This window comes from Megalobrama amblycephala, linkage group LG6 (genome assembly GCF_018812025.1).
Source record: "Megalobrama amblycephala isolate DHTTF-2021 linkage group LG6, ASM1881202v1, whole genome shotgun sequence".
Lineage (NCBI taxonomy): Eukaryota > Metazoa > Chordata > Actinopteri > Cypriniformes > Xenocyprididae > Megalobrama > Megalobrama amblycephala.
The window spans coordinates 34,357,093-34,376,324 of NC_063049.1; the positions used below are offsets into that span (position 1 = coordinate 34,357,093).

At 36.1% G+C, this 19,232-nt stretch overlaps 1 protein-coding gene across 21 annotated transcripts in view; it reads left to right on the plus strand.

Moving 5' to 3' along the window:
- map2 (microtubule-associated protein 2) overlaps nucleotides 1-19,232 on the plus strand; it is a 137,255-nt gene that overhangs the window by 37,262 nt on the left and 80,761 nt on the right. For 20 of the 21 annotated variants that reach the window (XM_048194287.1, XM_048194291.1, XM_048194294.1 and 17 more), the window contains exon 2: nucleotides 16,284-16,356. The gene's annotated coding sequence lies outside the window, so the exon portion shown is untranslated. Of the gene's footprint in view, nucleotides 1-16,120; nucleotides 16,357-19,232 lie in introns of those variants that run through there. The other variant, XM_048194288.1, reaches the window with a different exon arrangement.

Below are 19,232 nucleotides of genomic sequence, written 5' to 3' on the forward strand. Positions count from 1 at the left end.
TCCTTCTCTATGTCTTTCTCATAGAAAAGTGTAAGATCATATTCATACTGTATGTGCTTGTGCAGGTTTATTGCTGAAGCCTGTTGACCTTTGACCTGCCAGGTCTCCACCGGTCATTTTTGGTTCTGTTTGCTCTCATACCCACTCACAGCACTGCAGTGTTCTTACATCACTGACTCTGTGTGTCTCACTCAAATTGTAGTGCATTCCTATATTTGCTTCTGAGGCATTTATTTGCTTATGTATTCTAGTGGGTAACAAATTGAGCTGGTAATCAAAAGGTAGTAGGTTCAAACCTTGCCACATTTGCACCCTTGTTCATGGCACTTAGAGTGGAAGAGGTTGGTCCCGTTCTTCGTGATCCCATGTTTCAAACTTTAGTTAGTGTGTAATGTTGTTGTTAGAGTATAAATAAAATCTGTAAAATTTTAAAGCTCAAAGTTCAATGCCAAGCGAGATATTTTATTTAACAGAAGTCGCCTACATCGAACGGCCAGTTTGGACTACATCCCTCTACTTCCTTCTTTAATGACGTCACTAAAACAGTTTTTTGACTAACCTCTGCCCACAGGAATACACAAAAAAAGGGGACGTGGTCTTGTTGCGCTCCCACGGAGAAGAGCAAGAGTTGCGTTTGTAGAGTGTGTTTGTCGCCATGTCGTCGAAACGCTGTTATTTTCATCCCACAGTCCAATCACCTTTGTTTGGCCTTCCCAGGGACGCTGTACTTAGAGATCAATGGTTACAATTTATGTTTAACTTGGATCCCGAAAATTATAATCCACATGTAAAACTATGTGCAGCACATTTTGCTGAGGACAGCTTCCTCAATCTCAATCAGTTTAATGCCGGATTCACACAAAGATTATTCTTGAAAGATGGAGCAGAAGCTGCTGTCGAATCACAACACAGGAACCGCTGGACCAATCAGAACTCGTTACGTATTTCTGAAGGAGGGACTTCATAGAACAAGGAAGTCATCAGCCCGTTTTTATGACAGTGGAAACAGCGGTATACAGATAAGTAAATTATGTGAAAAATACTGTGTTTTTTTACACGCGAAACATGAACACATGTTATATTGCACACTATAAACACAATCAAAGCTTCAAAAAAACACGAAAAACGGGACCTTTTACACTTCCGCAGGGTTATTTCATTATTTTAAGGAATGTTTACTCTGAACGTTATTTGTAGAGACAAAGCGTCAGGAAGTAGGCCTATTCTTAATTTTTAAATTATAATATTACTTTATGCAAAAGATCACTGACAATGATAGAGCAGTGTTGACAATTGGTTTGCTCTCAAAAAAAAAAAAAAACAATTGCAAAATTAGTTATTAATTTATTATTTTGATACATTTGACTAGCATTTTAAACATCAAATTAAATTAAACTGTGCTGATCATGTCTTTATTTGTCATTTGAAAGGTTTAATAATGTATTATTTTACTGCTACATTTAACTGAAATTTTAAACACGAATTAAATAAACAGTTTTAAATGTTTGTTTATTTGTCAGTTTAAAAAGCAATTTAATAATTTATTTTGCTGCTACATTTAACTGCATTTTTAAACACAAATTAAATAGTTTGAATTATGTCTGTTTATTTAATAGTTTAAAAAGTGATAATTTATAATTTTACATGTACATTCAATTGACCCTTCGCAAAGACCCGCCCCCCTTAGTTACTGTTGCTTTGTCCGACAAGCCGTGGCGCTCTCACGACACATGCAGTGAAAAATACATTCGCGGAGCAAAGAGGAAACTGACAACAGGTCGACAGACAAGACAGAGCAGGTTACTTATGATATTAAACAAAGTCCCAGCTTTCAAACTGTGTAGTTTTTTTAAGAAATTCAAACAATAAAAACCGTTTTGTGGCTCTTTAATATGTCGTGACCATGGTCGTAACAGATTTCTGTAATGCCTCAGCTCAAGAGGCTCGTAAACCGATCATCTCTTCCTACTAGTCCATTTATAGCGTCAATTAAACACGAATGAACATGAGAATGAATGTTGTTTCAAATGCGGAAAGACGTCAATATACACAATTTTTCAAGTTTAACTCCACCGAGGTTAATCTTCTAACTACTGGCGGCTTTGTCGGACAAAATGGCGGATGCTGCGTTCTGATTGGTTAGATCGCTTGTCAATCAAACTCCCGGCGAAGGGTCAATTGCATTTTTAATTAAATAAAAAATTAAATAAAGAGTTTTGAATATGTCTTGTTTATTTGTCAATTCAATAAGTGATTTATTAAAATATTAATTCACTGGTTCATTTAACTACACTTTGAACCAATAGAAATGTCTGTTTATTTGTTAATTTGAAAAACGATTTTATTTATATACATTTGGTCATTTTGGCTCTTGTCAGGCAGTGATAAAGATTTTATTGTGTTCTATAATAATATCATTGTAATGGGTTCATATGCAGACCGGTTCTGTAATGGACTGTCCGTTCGTCTGTCAGATAGAAATGTTGCATCTCTGAGATTGATGTCCTGTCCATCTATGGGAATATAAAAGAATATGCATGAGGCTAGAGTCCATTTCCAAATATACAGGTTACACTGAAAAATTTCAGGTGGATTTAACACTTCAGCCTGCAACTAATTTACAATGAACAGTAAGCATGCTGTGTTGATTTAATTAGTATCTTGGATATGTGATATGGTGCCACAAAGGCTTTATAAAGTGAGCCGTTAGAGTTATTTTATAATTAAAGTCTCACAAATTAATAATAATCATGTGGTAATGCTTGTGGGCCTTCTGGGTGTTACATAGCTGCCACAGAGCTGTGGTTGTATGATATTTTCTCTTGTCATTTCTGCCATGTGGTCTGACATCATCCTTTGGCTCCTTGGATTTTTTCTCTTTTTTTTTTTTTCTGCAGCTCTCAGGCTTAACTGTGGGCCATTTGTCAGTCTTGATGTTTATCTCTTCAGGGCTAAATCTCAGAGACTGCAGGACTCCAGCAATGAGATGAAGATCCCAAATCCCATTGTCATCATTGTCTACAATAGTTCTGCTGTACGTCTTCTGTTTCACAACTAAACTCTTTTTTTGAATTTGTGATACACATGCACATCTTTCCCCCAAATATTTTTATGCCACAGAGCTTCAGTTATACCTCTATTTATGATCCCCTTGGAATGTAAAATGAAAATTGGAATGTTAACATGAAATATAAAGGCAGAAATGTCTTTTGTACTTTTGTACAGCCTTAGTCATGTAAGCTTTAAATGTGCTTTAGGAATAACATTATTTATTGTTCATTATTGTTGTTATTCCTTCATTTACCCCCCCCCCCCTCCAAACCATCGCCTTGTTGTTTGGAGTGACTGTGAATAAGGAATCTGTTTAACTAAAATGGACATCTCTAACTGATCACACCAAGCTTAAGTCTTATTAATGTCTAATACCTGCTGATAACTTCTGACTGCAGTAATGTTGACCATCTGCTGTCCAGGAGGCTCTCAGTTAGAGATGAACTCACTAAAGGTTCCTAACAAGATGCTGCCAAACTGTAACCTGCAGCATCCCTCTATAATGGGCTATTCACATGGGTTCATTACATAGCTAGATGGGTTAAAACACACAATCTATCGTTCTATCCATCTTGTTTTTCTCTATGTATGTCTGTATATACCTGTCACTTGTTCTATCATTCATTCAGTCATTTGTTTGTTCTATCTGTCTATCTGTCATTTTATCATTCTGCCTGCGACATGCTAATTTGTTTGCCTTTAGGTTTGCCTTTTCAGACAGTGACGTGTATATCTTTTAAAATGTAGTTATCTAATTAATTCTGTGCTGTTGGTACCTTCTAATAATCATGAGCCTGGGTAATTCCATTTCTGAGCCTCAATGTTGAATGAAAACTAACTGGATAATCTTTCCAGGGATTTCAATTGGAATCCATAATGTTTGGCCCATATTTCCATTTCTGTGATTTGAAATTTCATGGATAACATCGGATTTGGGCCCTGTGAGCTCTTTCTGTGATAGCCTGAGTTTTCAAGTCCCTTTGACACAACATTTCTATATTTGACACATTTTTCCTTTCCAGACTCGAAACCACAAAGACAAGAATAAGCTTGACAAGACTGATTTTTGTTATAAATACGGCAGTTTCAAGAAACGCTCTGTTCCATCTCACTTAGCAGCTGTGTGTGGACAACATGATCATTTTCCAGTTGAAATGCCTAACAGCGAGGGGACATCCAGCAGTCTTATGGGAATAGAAGAATGTTTTTAAGAGGGCGGGAGAGGTATCGCGGAGCTGCGCTACATTAGCCGCATAGCCACTACTCTGTGTGTAATCTCGTTATCCCACTTAATACAGCCGAGATATAACCCTGCCGAGAAACACTTGTTTGACAAGTGCTTATAAATGCTTTAATTACAGTGTGGCTGTGTTCGCATTCAGTGGTTACTCCACCAGTCAATGTAATGTTCAGTGCACTTCAGCTGGCACAAGTCATGAAATATTTACTTTTCCTCTTACTCAGAGTTAAATCGTAAGCTGTCCCAGGTGCAGTTTTTTTTTTTTTTCCCTCAGAATAATGTTTATCACAAAAGTGAGGTACAATTACTTCACTTGCATGAATTGCTGTATAATCTGTGACCCAATCATATCCAGTTTCATTTGAAATTATCTGCAGTGAATTATTTAAATTCAAAACTTTTTATTTACTATTATACTGCAGATATTTTTGTAACTGATTTATTTATTTATTTATTTAGTTTGAATGTTTGTTTATTTAATAATCAAATAAAATGTGTTTGTTTTCAGGCAGTCAGTCTTATGTATTGTGGTGGGGATTGTTCAGTGTTATTGCAAGTTACATCATTAGGTCAGTAGGTGTCAACATGTGATGTGACTTAGTGAGTGAGTTAATGAATCATTCTTTTGAGTGATTTGTTCAAACATACTGATTTATTCAGAAACAAGTGAGTCATTCATTGCATCGTTTTTTTACTATCGTTGAAAAACAGATACAAAAATTAGTCTTTTCGAAAAACAAGCAATTACAAAGTAGACGGCTCCGAAGTCATACATCGATCGGTCTGCACAGCGCCGCTTCAAGTTGAACACACCTATTGATTCATTTAGTGATGCTGCTACTGTGTGTTGCTTGAAAACATGACTGTTGTGGATTTCTTTGGAGTTATTTTCTTAAACGGACAAAATAATTTTGTGTGTAAAATGTAAGTTAATCAATATTGACTTGTTTTTGAAAGTGTTGTATAAGCAGTATCACACTCGCAGTGCTATTGGTCTTTATTGCCGCTTTTCCACTGCAGTTTAGTACCGCTTCAAAGTGGGTGGGATTATAGACTGAAATAGTTGCGCCACCTTTACTGCCGTGGATCCGCTCCTTGGCTTTAAACGAGTCTGCACCACATCTACTGACCACGATACAGACATTTCTTTTTTCAAGTTGCATGCTACGGTCTTTTAAAGCAAGTCGTTTAAAAAAAGTAATGCAAACAAATGATACTGCGGTGGCTGTTACTGACTATTTAAATCTAGTGGGTTTGGTGTCTTGTGTTTCAAATCCAATGACACTGGTTGTGACGATTCTCTTTGACCAATCAGTGATCTGCAGTGTTTACACGTCACACATTTAGTATTGATATGGCACGCTTGGAACCTCAATCAAAGACTATAGAATAATACAAGACGTGTCACTCGTATTGTTTTGAATGGGAGAAAGTGTAACGCGCAATATAGCGGAATAAGTCCCGCCTTCTAAATAAGAGCTAATCGCCGACTGCTAAAGTCATGGCGTCACTTCAGCGGCCGTTATCACCGGTTTCTATAGAAACAGTCAGACGCGAGCCTCTGAAGAGACGCGCATTTAGGTCTGCGCATGCGCATTAGCTTGATCCAGCCTGAAAAATATATTTTTTTTGTCATGATTCAGCATTTAGAATCTAAATTTACGAGCCGGTTGTTGTTAGATTTTATTGGTGATTTCAAATATGAAATTTAATCTTAAGGTTGGCGAACAGTTTTGGAGAATTTGATGTTTCCCCATTCAAAGAGGTTGCATGATGCCCAGGATGCCCGAGAGGCGTTTCAAAGATGGCCGCCGAGTGAAATGACTTGTCTTAAAGGGACTTTGCCTCAATTCACCCTTCGCAAAGAGCCGCCGCCCTTAGTTACTGTTTCTTTGTCTGACAAGCCGTGGCGCTGTCACGCCACACAGAGTGAAAAATACATCGCGGAGCAAAGAGGACACTGACAACACGTCGACAGACAAGACAGAGACAGTTACTTATGATATTAAACAAAGTCCCAGCTTTCAAATTGTGTAATTTGTAAAGAAATTCGAACATTCGTGACAGATTGCTGTAGTGCCTCAGCTCAAGCGGCTCGTGAACCGATCATCTCTTCCTACTAGTTAATTTATAGCATCAAATAAACATGAATGAACATGAGAAGGAAAGTTGTTTCAAATGCGGAAAGATGTAAATACACACCATTTTTCAAGTTAAAGTCCACCGAGGTTAATCTTCTAACTCCTGACTGCTTTGTTGGACAAAATGGCGGATTCAGTGTTATGATTGGTTAGATCGCTTGTCAATCAAACTCCTGGCGAAGGGTCAATTGAGGTGGTACTATTTAAGCGAGCCGTACCGTTCCGTACCAAGCCATCCCATGCAGTGGAAATGTGCCAAAAAGTGAGCCGTACCGAACTGTACCATGCAGTGGAAAAGCGCCATATGTCAACACGGCTGTGATTCAGCTGACTTGATATTCTGAACAAATTTTTCTTGTGAAGATGGTAATGCTTTTTTCTAGAGCAGTTTACAGTAAACTTTGTCCAGTTGTTTCAGAGTAATCTTGGAGTTTGTCTTGCTCAAGAGTCTTGTTGTGGACTTGTTGTGATTTCACGCTGTAAAATGCATTTTATGATTCCAATGACCAACACATTTGAAAAACTTTTTGTGGGGCTGTAAATCTGTGCTGTCACAAACTTACTCTGAAGTGCATACTTTGTCATAGTGCCTCCTGCTGTAAATCAAGAATAATCAATACAAACCATATAAGACAGTATCTGTAACGCATGTGTGACCTGTGGGTGGTGGGTGTGAGAGGTGATTCTTTCACACCCTGTTAAGAGATTAAGGTCAATGTTGTTTTCAGTGCTTCTACATGTAACAGCTTCACAGAATTAGTGTCCAGTTCAGGCACATCGTGGATCAGATCTGTCCCATACTTCACAGGGATTATATTAGGTGGTCAATGCATTTGGAAAAGTGCTAATCCAGGTTGGACCAAAAATAGGATCCCATGTGACTACAGTAACTTTATTTTATAACTGTCATTATACAAAAATATTAAACATTGTTATTTTATATTTTGATATTAAATGAGTTTAAGGATTAGTACACTTTAAAATGAAAATTTTACTCACCCTCAAGCTATATAACTATATATAACTTTATATTAGGACTGTCAAACGATTAATCGCGATTAATCGCATACAAAATAGAAGTTTGAGTTTGCATAATATATGTGTGAGTAATGTGTGTAAATAATATGTATATATATAAATACACATAAATTAATGTATATATTTAAGAGAAATATGTTATTTATGTACAAAAAAATATTGTGAAAAATGTATATTATTTATATATAATATAAATTATATAAAAATATAAATAAATACATATACTTGTAAATATTTCTCAAATATATACATGGATGTATTTGTATTTATATATACATAATAATTACACACAGTACACCCACATATATTAGGCAAACTCAAACTTTTATTTTGTATGCGATTAATCGTGATTAATCGTTTGACAGCCCTACTTTATATAACTTTCTTCTTTCTGATGAACACAATCAGAGTTATATTAATAAATATCCTGATGCAACCTAGCTTTATAATGGCAGTGAGTGGGGCCCATGAGTATAAAGCTCAAGAAAGTGCATCCATCCATCATAAACGTACTCCACCCGGCTCCAAAGGGGGTTAATAAAGCCTTCTGAAGCAAAACGATGCGTTTGTGCAAGAAAAATATCCATATTTAAATTATAAAGTAAAATATCTAGCTTCTGCCAGACTGTCTTCTGTATTCAACTTACGAAGAAAGTGTAACGCCTCTTGCAATTCAAAACGCTTACACTACATCCCACGCCTTCCGTATTCAACTTATGAAAAAAGTGTAACTGACTGTAAGCTTCATACTCGTTGGTCCCGTTCACTGCCATTATAAAGCTTGGATGCGTCAGGATGTTTATTAATATAACTCAGATTTTGTTCACTCCTTCATACTGTGATTTGGGTCATATTCATACTAGGTGTTATATACTGCACCCTAATTTAAATGTCAAAATCTAGCAAAGTTTGTGATGTAATCTGAATGATGTTATTTCGGTCTTTGCGAATCGGTGTGTTTGAACCAATCAAGCTCTCGACTTTTAGCCAGCCAGAGCGTGTGCTTTGTGCCTGTGCAGTTATTATGTGATTGTGTGCAGTTAACCTGCAGGTATTGATTAAAGGCCTGGCCCAGATGAAAGCCCTGTTATGTTAATTAAGGCCTCGTTTCTTTTTCCGGCTCTGCTCTCAAGAGCTTCAGCGGTGAAACCCCCCAGCCTCTCTCTTGGTTTCTCTCTCTTCATCCATCCACACTTGCTCAAGACCAATTAGTATGTGTGGAGACTCGATGTAGATGTGCTTGCTGGCTGTTTTGGAGGAAAACTTGGGGGAATGTTTCGGCAAAAGGCTTAATTATAGTGTGAATACAACTGCTGTGTCATTTAGCCCCAAAGTCTATGCCAAGGTATTCCACTTTCGCAAGTCACTTTACTCAGGATGGTCAATTGACAACAAATTTTAATGGGTGGGCCCAATAATGAAATTGAATTTTGATTCAGGTTTTCCATGACCGCGGGAACCCTGAGTCAGTAAAAAAATCCAAATATTACGATATTAAAAATGCAATGAAAGCGTGTACAATGCCTCACTGTCTATAATAAATTGTGCATGTAAGTTTTAACTAGATTTTAGCATTTTAATTATATTCTTGACTGAAACAAATGATTCACGATTCAAAAAAACATATTCCAAGTTTGATGCACAATATGCATCGGCAAGATTTGTAATCAATGCATCAAGAAAACAAGTGAATTGTGAATTTGGTGAAAATTGTTGGAATTGTGCATAAAGTATTTAAGATGTGGTGGAATGTGCAAACTAGCCAAAATATTTATTGAAGTGGGTCGTCCTATGACCCAGGACAATATTCCCAGTTGTCATCTAACAGTCAATGGCTCTGTTTTGGTGTTTTTTGTTGTTTTATCTCGGAATGCCTTTTAAAATTTCAAATAAAATGCCATGTAGCCTGTATTCATGAGATAAATCTGACAAATATTCATGTTTGGAGGTCTAGGCACAGTGCTACAAAGTGCACGCAGTTAAGAGACACCCAATTCTGGATTAAACAGACAGATATACATGAAAGCACAACATCCTTTCTGACTCCCGAAAAGCATTTGTAATTTGTGCTTTAACATTTGAACAACAAACAGGGAAATCTTGTTCTAACTTCAGCTGTCTCACAGTAAGATTAGACAGTGGCATCAAAGACAACATGGTTTCTCACAAGAGAGGTAGAGGAGAGGCCTAAATTGACATTCGATGACAAATAACCCAGCTTTGTAAGCAGAAGTGTGTGATATAATGAATAAGTCAGACATGTGCGGGTCTCAGGTGGGATGGCTGAGAGTTTGCTCGTTTTTGACTATGCTTGAGGCTGTGTGGGGATTAGATCCAGGGTGCAGCTGCTGTTTGCTGGATTAAAGGATGTCTCTCCCCCTTACACTTACCCCGCAGGAGGCCTAACCTTAGGGCAGCTAGTCCGCCTCAACGCAGTCTGGAGTTAGTGTGGGCTCAAATAGCCATCAGGCTAATTAGGATTGATCCACCATAGCAGAGGCATGGTTCAGTCTGCATACATGAGCATCTGCTGTGGGGACGCTGTGATAGGCCGGTGCAGGGAAGATTATGACTAGATCCTACTTGGGAGGAGATAGATTTGTTGTTCTAATGACTGAGATAGTCCAACAAAAATCTGGCTTGATGTTCAACATTTCATGTTTGATTATTGCTGGACAGTTGACACTTTCACCAAGAAGATTTATATTTAAACGTCATTTTAATATGATTTCATATAATGCAATTTTAATATAATTTGTTCATTTAGAATGCCCTACAATGTCATCCAAGACAGACAATAAACACTTGAGCTATTTATTTATTTATTTATTTATTTGTTTGTTTGTTTGTTCGATTAAAATGTTATTTATTAAAATAAGATTTATTTATTTATTTTTTTAAATTATGTATTTAGGTAGGCATTTATGTATTTTAAATAATGTTTATTAATTTATTCAAATAATATTTATGTATGTATTTATTTATGTAATAATATTTATTCATTTATTGGTTTTATTTACCCAAATATTTTCTCATCATGCTCAAACCCCTAATTTGTGTGACTCAATAATGACTGTATTTTCTGACAAGTATTGTCTGAGTTTGTTGATGTTGCAAGGCATTGCAAATGAATGCACTGTTTTGTTGAGATGACAAAATATTTTACACTTTTATTGAGAAGTTTTATATTAACACTCGAGTTGGGGGTCAGTTTGAAAAATTGAAAAATCGTACCCAGAATTCAAACATAAACTGTAAAAAGTAATACAGTAAAATTGTAGCAACAGATTAGAAGCAATATTATTAATTAAATTAAACATATAAAAATTGAGTTAGAATTAATCAAATGAATTCCTTAAAAGTCAACCATTTAAAATGTGTCAAATTAGCAAACACCATTACAAAAACCCATAAATTGACATAAAAAGGAAAGAGTCAAACCGACCATCTAAATAAAACACTGATCACCATAATATTGATCAATAATGATATTTTTAATGAAATCTGAGAGGTTTATGTCACTCCATTGACAGACTACACAACTACCACTTTGACTTCAAAAAGTTCATAAACATTTTCAATAAAATCAGCATCAACATCTAAACCTCTGTTAGTTCTTGTGTTTCTCTTTGCTTCAGTGATTCTGCTTGTTATCATCAGTTGTCTTCAATGTTGGCAATAAAAAATAAAGAGTTCTTAATTCATCTTTGATGAATCCATCTCATGTCTGTTATTCAGATATTTTTGATTAAATTAAATTTTACTCATTTTAAATGGTTGACATCTAAGGAATTCATTTGATTATTTCTAACTCAGTTCTATTTGTTGAATTTAATTAGTAGCCTAATATTGCTTGTAATCTGTTGCCAAAATTTAATGGAGTAGATATAACGTATTGCTTTTTACAGTGTAATACAAAGGGTTGTTGTGGGAAAATTTATTGTGTAAGGCAACATAATTTTTATTTGAATCCTCAAACTGGTGCTGCTTTAGCGCTACATAAGATGTCTTTTAAAACGCACTTCACTAAAAAAGATGAAAATTCTGTCATCATTTATTTACATTCAAACCCATTTGACTTTATTCTGTAAAAAAAGAAAAAGAAAAAAAGGTGCTGTTTTGTTCTTGATGAACTGTCCCTTTAAGGAGAACAGCTCCACCTCAGTTTCTAATAGGTCATTGTTGCAGATGATCAATTGGAACTTTTTATGTTTGGAGGCTTTGTTCATTAGACGTGACTAAAATGTAAATTCACAATGAGTTTTAATTTTATTTATTTACTTATTTTATTTTTTTATTAGTTTTATTATTTTTTTAAGGTTTATTTACCCAAGTATATATATCATCACACTCAAAACTAGGGGTGGGACAAAATATCGATATGGCGATATATCGTCATCCTTCTCTGTGCGATACGAGAATCGTATCGCTGCGCCAAATAACGATATTTTAATTTAAAAAAATAAAGCGCTATATATAGATTTCTTTGCTCAAAGCGTCCTACTTCAAGGCGGCGCTCAACACATGAATGAGGGAAACGTGAACTTAAGTTAACTAGCCTAAGAAAAAGAGGTTATTAACAGGATGGCGGACAGCAGTGTGAGTAAAATAGATGCCCCAGCCACGTTTAAGTTCAAAGTCTTGACGCACTTTTATACCATTGATGTGACAGTCGTAGATATCTTTGACGTTCTTCACCGAGCGCTTAGATATACACGGGAGCATTTGAAAGCATATATTAGGGATCCTCTGATAGACGCCTGCTTTCGAACGCTCCCGTGTATATCTAAGCGCTTGAAGAGCGTCAAAGGGTCTGTTTGCACCTGGTGACTTCATGCATTTTCTCTGATCGGATAGCTATCCGATCGTGAAAAGACCAGGTCTAAATGCCTAAATGCCTAAAAACGCATTTGAGACGGATTTAAATCCGATCGCTCAAACCACTTCAGGAGATGGTCTGGGACGCATTCCAGTCAAAACTGTCTATGCTCAGTCTAAATGCATCTGGTTGTTGAAACTACATATGTAAATTTTACTTCTCCCAAAAATACTAAAACTGAAACATGTGAGAGTCAGATATGACAACGCTACTGCATCACACATCGCCGCAGATCTCTTCAGCAAGCTGACGCGCAAACTGCCGCATATGAAAGTGAAAGTAAGTCGCAGACGCATAAATGTACATATAAGATCGGATTTATCCGTTAACCTGCACTTAACCTTTTCACGTGCATTTTGTTTTCATATTAAGACCAATATCGCGATGTATCATTATAGGATTGTCTAGCGATATATCGATTATCGCAGAATCGCTGACTCGCGATATTATCGTTATCGTGAGCCATTTATCGTGATCGTATCGTATCGTGAGGTACCCTCCGATTCCCACCCCTACTCAAAAATGTTATCTGTCATTGATGAAATTGCAGGGCATTCCAAGTGAATGGATTTTGTCAAGTGAAATAAACTATAGATATCCCCTGCTTGGGACCAAATCACAACACAAGACAGTCTACACTCTAAAGTGTGCTTGCTTTGCATGGCTCAGACGTATGTGTTTTTAAATTACCAGTGCCCACCCTCATCCTACTCCATGCGGCGCTGGCACACCACACACGGCTAAACCCATCAGACTCGCTATTTCAGGAAGGCAGACGCCCATGTTACCAAGAAAGTGCATGAAAATAAGCTGGCCTCAGAGCCTTGGAAGCTATAAGCATGAAAGAAGATTCATTCAGTGGTCGGGGGATAACCATTCATAGTGAGGTTTGCGGTGGGGTTTTTAGGAGGGTAAGAGGGTTGTATTGTACCCCTCTGCCGGTTTGCAGTGCCTTCAGAATCCCACATTTGTTGAGATGATGATGGTGATGGGAGAGAGCATGAACTGCCAAAGGGGAGAAATAAATGAAGACAAATCTTTATTCTTCCCTAATGATGACGGTCAGCAAAAACATCAGCAAATTGAGAGAGAGGGAGAGGGAGAGAAAGAGAGTAAGAAATGGGCTGAGAATGATAAGAAGCCAATGTTTTCGAAGAATAACTCAACGGAAAATTAACATTTTGTCATTATTTACTCACCGTCATGTCTTTCCAAATCTGTATCAGTGTTGTTATTGTTAAATAAACTATTAAATTCTTTTTTTGGTAATTGAAATAAAGCTAAAATAAAATAATATATTATATAAAAATAATATATATAATAAATATTAGATAAAAAAAACTTTAATTTAAAAAAAAAACAATGAAATAAATAAGTTTAAGTATACTTAAAAAAAAACTAACTACTAAATGGCAAGCAAAATTACTAAAACTGAAATTAAACTGAAAATCTAAAAATAAAAGCTAATTTCAAATATTAATAAATACTATAATAATATATAAATAATACTAAATCTGTATACTGACATTTTTTCAATGGAATACAGAGGGAGATTTTATTTATATATTTATTTTTTATTATTATTCTACATTCAGCTATTTTCCATACAACCACAGTTTATCATGACCATGGCTGTCAAGAAAGAAAACAAAACAAAACACACCAAACACCTTTTTTTTTCTTTTTTTTTAGAAAAGATTTGGCCAAGAAAATGGTCCAAATTACTTGTGATCTATATTCCATGTTTCATAAAAATAGAGGCATTATTATACCATCCATCTGAAACTCTAAATCAGTGATCATTCTGATCCAGTATAAGACTTGTTCATGGTCGGTCCAGTGTAAAGTTTCTCCAATAAAGGCCTCATTCACCTCCACTAGTGAACAGAGAGCTGCTTGGAGGACTTATTGCATTGGGATGAGTCATTTGGGAGGGAGTCTTTATTGAGGCCATCTGAACACCAGCTACTGTCAGATTGCCAATCAAAGTTTCCTGTCTGCAGTGTTCTGGTATTTCATATGGCCTGTGACAGTTGTGGCCAACTGGGGGAAAAGATCACTTCTGTACAGCAGAAAAAAAACTAAGTTAAGATGAAATGGATGTTAGGTTAGATTTCCTTGCTTTGTTTAACTAACATGGAAGTTTAAGAAGCCACTTAATGCATGCTTTCAAAAATATTCTATATACAGGACTGAGTTGGAACTCCTTAACAGATATAGTATTACTGCAATCAGTTTCATATTGATTCAAGTACAGTTCTGAAGGCTTTAAATGTCTTTGTACTTCCCCTTATGGAAATTTGCCACAGTTCTTGCACAGTCAGTGTACTGAAACAATTTTCACTCAGAAATTGCTAGTGAATTTGACAATTAATTATAAAGAAATGGCAAGTAACATTAAATTAAAGGGATAGTTCACCCAAAAATGAAAATTATCCTATGATTTACTCACCGTCAAGCCATCCTAGGTGTATATGACTTTCATCTTTCAAATGAACATAATATTAAATATTAAAGAGTTATAATAAATAATATCCTGGTTCTTCAAAGCTTTATAATAGGAGTGAATGGGGGACGAGATTTTGAAGCCCAAAAAAGTGGCACCATAAAAATAATCCATACGACTCCAGGAGGTTAATGAAGGCCTTCTGAAGCGAAGCGAGGGGTTTTTCCGTATGGATTCCGTATGTGCTTTTTTTTTTTTTGGCTTCAAAATCTCACCCCCCATTCACTCCTGTTATAAAGCTTGAAAGAGCCAGGAGATTTTTACATATAACTCAGATTGTGTTCATCTGAAAGAAGATAGTCATATACACCTAGGATGGTTTGAGGGTGAGTAAATCATGGGATGATTTTCATTTTTTGGTCAACTAACCCTTTATATATGACATTTTTAAGTAGAAAGACTGAAATAGTATTTTCTTATAAAACATACTCAAATAATCCTTGTTTTATTTATAACTTTCAAAAAGCATTTTTTACAATGTAGTATTTGTAAAAAAAATTAGCCATGCCATGTTAGCCACTGCAAAAACTAAAGAGATCTGCAGGCCGTTCAAGTACATAGGAGCTACACTTGCTTGACCATGATTTTGCCAAGTAAGACGTGTTCCTGGATCAACACATTTTGTTGAACCTGGTACAACATTCCTATCCGAAAATTAAGTCCTAACCTTTTCCCAACCCCTAAACCTAACCCTACCCATAACTTATCCCTAAAATCAGAGGGAAATGATAGTTGAATAACACTGTTGTGGAAGCACCTAACCCAGGTTTTAAGCCTAAACTTGACATAAATGGTAAACTTGTCCCTCAAATCTGATTGGTTGAATGGAATGGTTTGACGCTAACTTCTTCACCAGTTCCTTGAGTTTGGGGCAGGGCTACATGTTTGACTGAACAATATCAGATTGAGGGCACAGCGCAATGGGTGGTAGGAGTGTTTGGGGAAACCTTTTTGGAACTGTTACAATATAGAGATACTGCATTATAGATAGATCATTTCCTTTATGCAATGTCATTCTTTACATTTGCACTCCTTTTATGTTGCCTCAGAGCATCTGAGCTCATAGATTCATACATTTTTTACTTCTGCTCTTGCTTACAGTGTATCAGGCTGTTAATTATATTACCATCTTAGTAACACACACACACACACACTCGCTCTTTCTTTCTCTCTCTCTCTCTCTCTCTCTCTCACACACACACACACACACACACACACACAGCCCTACCCCTCGCTCATACCACTCTCCCACTTGCTGGAAGGTGGCAGTATGAAAGGCGCATGCTAAACTCACACATGTGTCTCTGGCCATTGATGAGGAACGTGTATTGTAGCTGCCGAGGTCACGTGACTGAAACGAGGGAACTCTGAGGACACCTTGAGCTCACCTGCCACATTTCTTTCCCCTTTGTCTCTCTCTCTCTCCAGGTCCATCTGTGGTTCTCTCTCTTCCTCTGTGCTACACGCTAAAGAACAGGATCCTACACGCAGATCTCATCAGGTAGGCTCTTTATTCCTTTTATCTCGCTTTTCTTTCAGTCTCCCTCCTGTTCTCTTCCTCCCTGCTCGCTGTGCTGCAGAGATGCTGCGTCATTGTGTGTAACGGTCTGGCACATAAGGTGAGTGAGAATCTCACAGGCTGATATGGGCAGTACCGGCATTTTGACACTCCTCTATGTCTTTACATTTCTTCCTTTTTCAGCTTTTATCAGCCTCTTTCATTATTTTGTGAATTAACATTTTATTTATGATGTATTGCCTGGACATTTTCCTGCAGTTTTTGAGAATCAGTGTACCTGTTAACTGGCATGCTGAACACATTGAAGCCGACGCGGATTATGCGTTGTCATGTAATTTTGTGTCTGTGTGTTTGCCGGTCGGGTTAACATGCTTATTGGAGTCATGGTGACGTGATGGTGCCTGTCTAGACACCTGCCATTAGATTCACCCCAGACTGTCCAGGTACATAACAGTGATGCTGGCAGTAATTTAGTGATGGTGTGGGTCCCCAGGGGTGGGTGATGTAACTAAAACACTTTATCACAGTATGAATAATTGTATTTTATAGTAATATACAGTTACCATGACAATATATTCTATACTTTCAGCTGAAAATTGAACAAAGAATTATTTTTATACTATTTATCTGTGTGTGTGTATTATAACTGATTATGTGTATGCACACACACACATAATCAGTTATAATACACACACACAGATAAATAGTATAAAAATAATTCTTTGTTCAATTTTAATCCTCAGCATTTTCACACATGAATTGGCACCTCTGAGTCCAAACCTTAAAGGGTTAGTTCACCCAAAAATGAAATTTCTGTCATTAAGTACTCACCCTCATGTTGTTCCACACCCCTAAGACCTTTGTTCATCTAATAATGAGCCAGCATTCGGATATAAACAAGGAAGCCTGAAATGAGTTCACTAGGTATGACAACGGTTCAAATTATTGAATGAAGTTGTTATTTTTGTTTTGTTTTTGCACATTAAAAAGTATTTTCATCACTTCATAACAACACAGGTTGAACCACTGTAGTCACGTCAACTATTTTAACCATGTTTTTAACTACCTTTCTGGATGTCAAAAGGTGCAATGACATTGCTGCCTATGTGTGGATTAGATGCATCAAAAATATCATAATTTGAGTTCCGAAGGTGAACGAAGGTCTTACGGGTGTGGAACGACATGAGGGTGAGCACTTAATGACAGAAATTTCATTTTTGGGTGAACTAACCCTTTAAATTCCCTGTGAACCGGAAGTTGCAACCGACTTTGCTTCAGTGTTGTGACGTATATTTCCAAGTGAAACAGAATATTGAATAGAGAGGGCAGGGCTTTATTTTAACACCTCCTCTCCATCCCTCGCTCATAGCAGACTGACAGTTGGGGGGGGAGTGGTTAAAGAAATTCAACACAATCCGTCAAACTGACGTCACTGGAGAGCTAAAGCAAATTTTTAGATTTTGATAAAAAATTACCACAACAAAATATTTTTTCTCTTTGTATTCATTTGCATGGATTAATTGTTCACCGCAAGACTATAATGTACGCTAACAAAGTAAATAGGTAGTAAATAGTAAATAGCTTTGTCAAATTTACTGTCAAATTTATTGGACACCACCCAATGTAAAGTTTGTGCCACAGCTGCCCTAAAATAACAGTATTTGTGATTACCAAAATAATTTTTTTTATGTTTCTGTAATGGTTAATCCACTCCAGTATGTGTAAGCCCTTTAGTCACAGTAGTGTTTCTAATGCTGAAATATAATTATTGGGATTGTTGGGATTTAAAGGATTCAAAGATAGATCACATAAAAGTCATCAAAAGTATGTCTTTTGGAACGGCTAGAAACTGTTTGGAAGTCAATAACAACAGAGACTGTGGAAAAGGACAAAAAACAATGCCAGCAAGAATGCAAGCTGTTATCAAGGCCAAAGAGGCCATACAAAAAAAAAAAAAAAAAAAAAAAAAAAAAAAATATATATATATATATATATATATATGTATATGTATATGTATATATATATATATATATATATATATATATATATGTATATGTATATATATATGTATATATATATATATATATATATATATATATATATATAAAAAACACAGTTCGTATGTACGGGAAGAAGATAATTCAGAGAGACGGGAACTTTAATTCAAAATAAACAAATACAAAATGAAAGTAAAATGCCGGCAGTTCCTCACGGACAACAAACATAACAAAACATAAAATAAAATCCAGGCCTGGTCCTCTCTCGTCCTTCACTGTCGTCACTCCTCCTTTTATACTTCCGGAGCTCCTCCGTGAGAGATTTGAGACCGGTGCAGCACGCAGCTGAAGCTCATTATCAGTAGCGTCACCTCGCGGCGTTCCCTCATGGCTCTCTACCACCCTGCTCATCACAATATATAATATATTTATTTTATAATATATAAAAAAATATTTGTATGTGTGTATATGTGGTTATTTTGTGTGAATAAAGAATATTTAGTTGTTTCAGTTTGTTATTTGCCTAATACATTTTTTAAAAAATTTTTTTGACAGATTCCTATATATATATATATATATATATATATATATATATATATATATATATATATATATATATATATATATATATATATATATATATATATATATGTATAAAGCTTGGTGGCATGACAGCATTTAATGTGCAATGGCATAAAACACACACACACGCACATATATTGGTGTGTGTGTGTGTGTGTGTTTTATGCCATTGCACATTAAGTGCTGTCATGCCACCTAGCTGTATGGTTTGCAGTACACATACTGTAGGGCTGACTGATCTCAAAATCTCATTAGAGACCATTTCATCACTGAAGTATT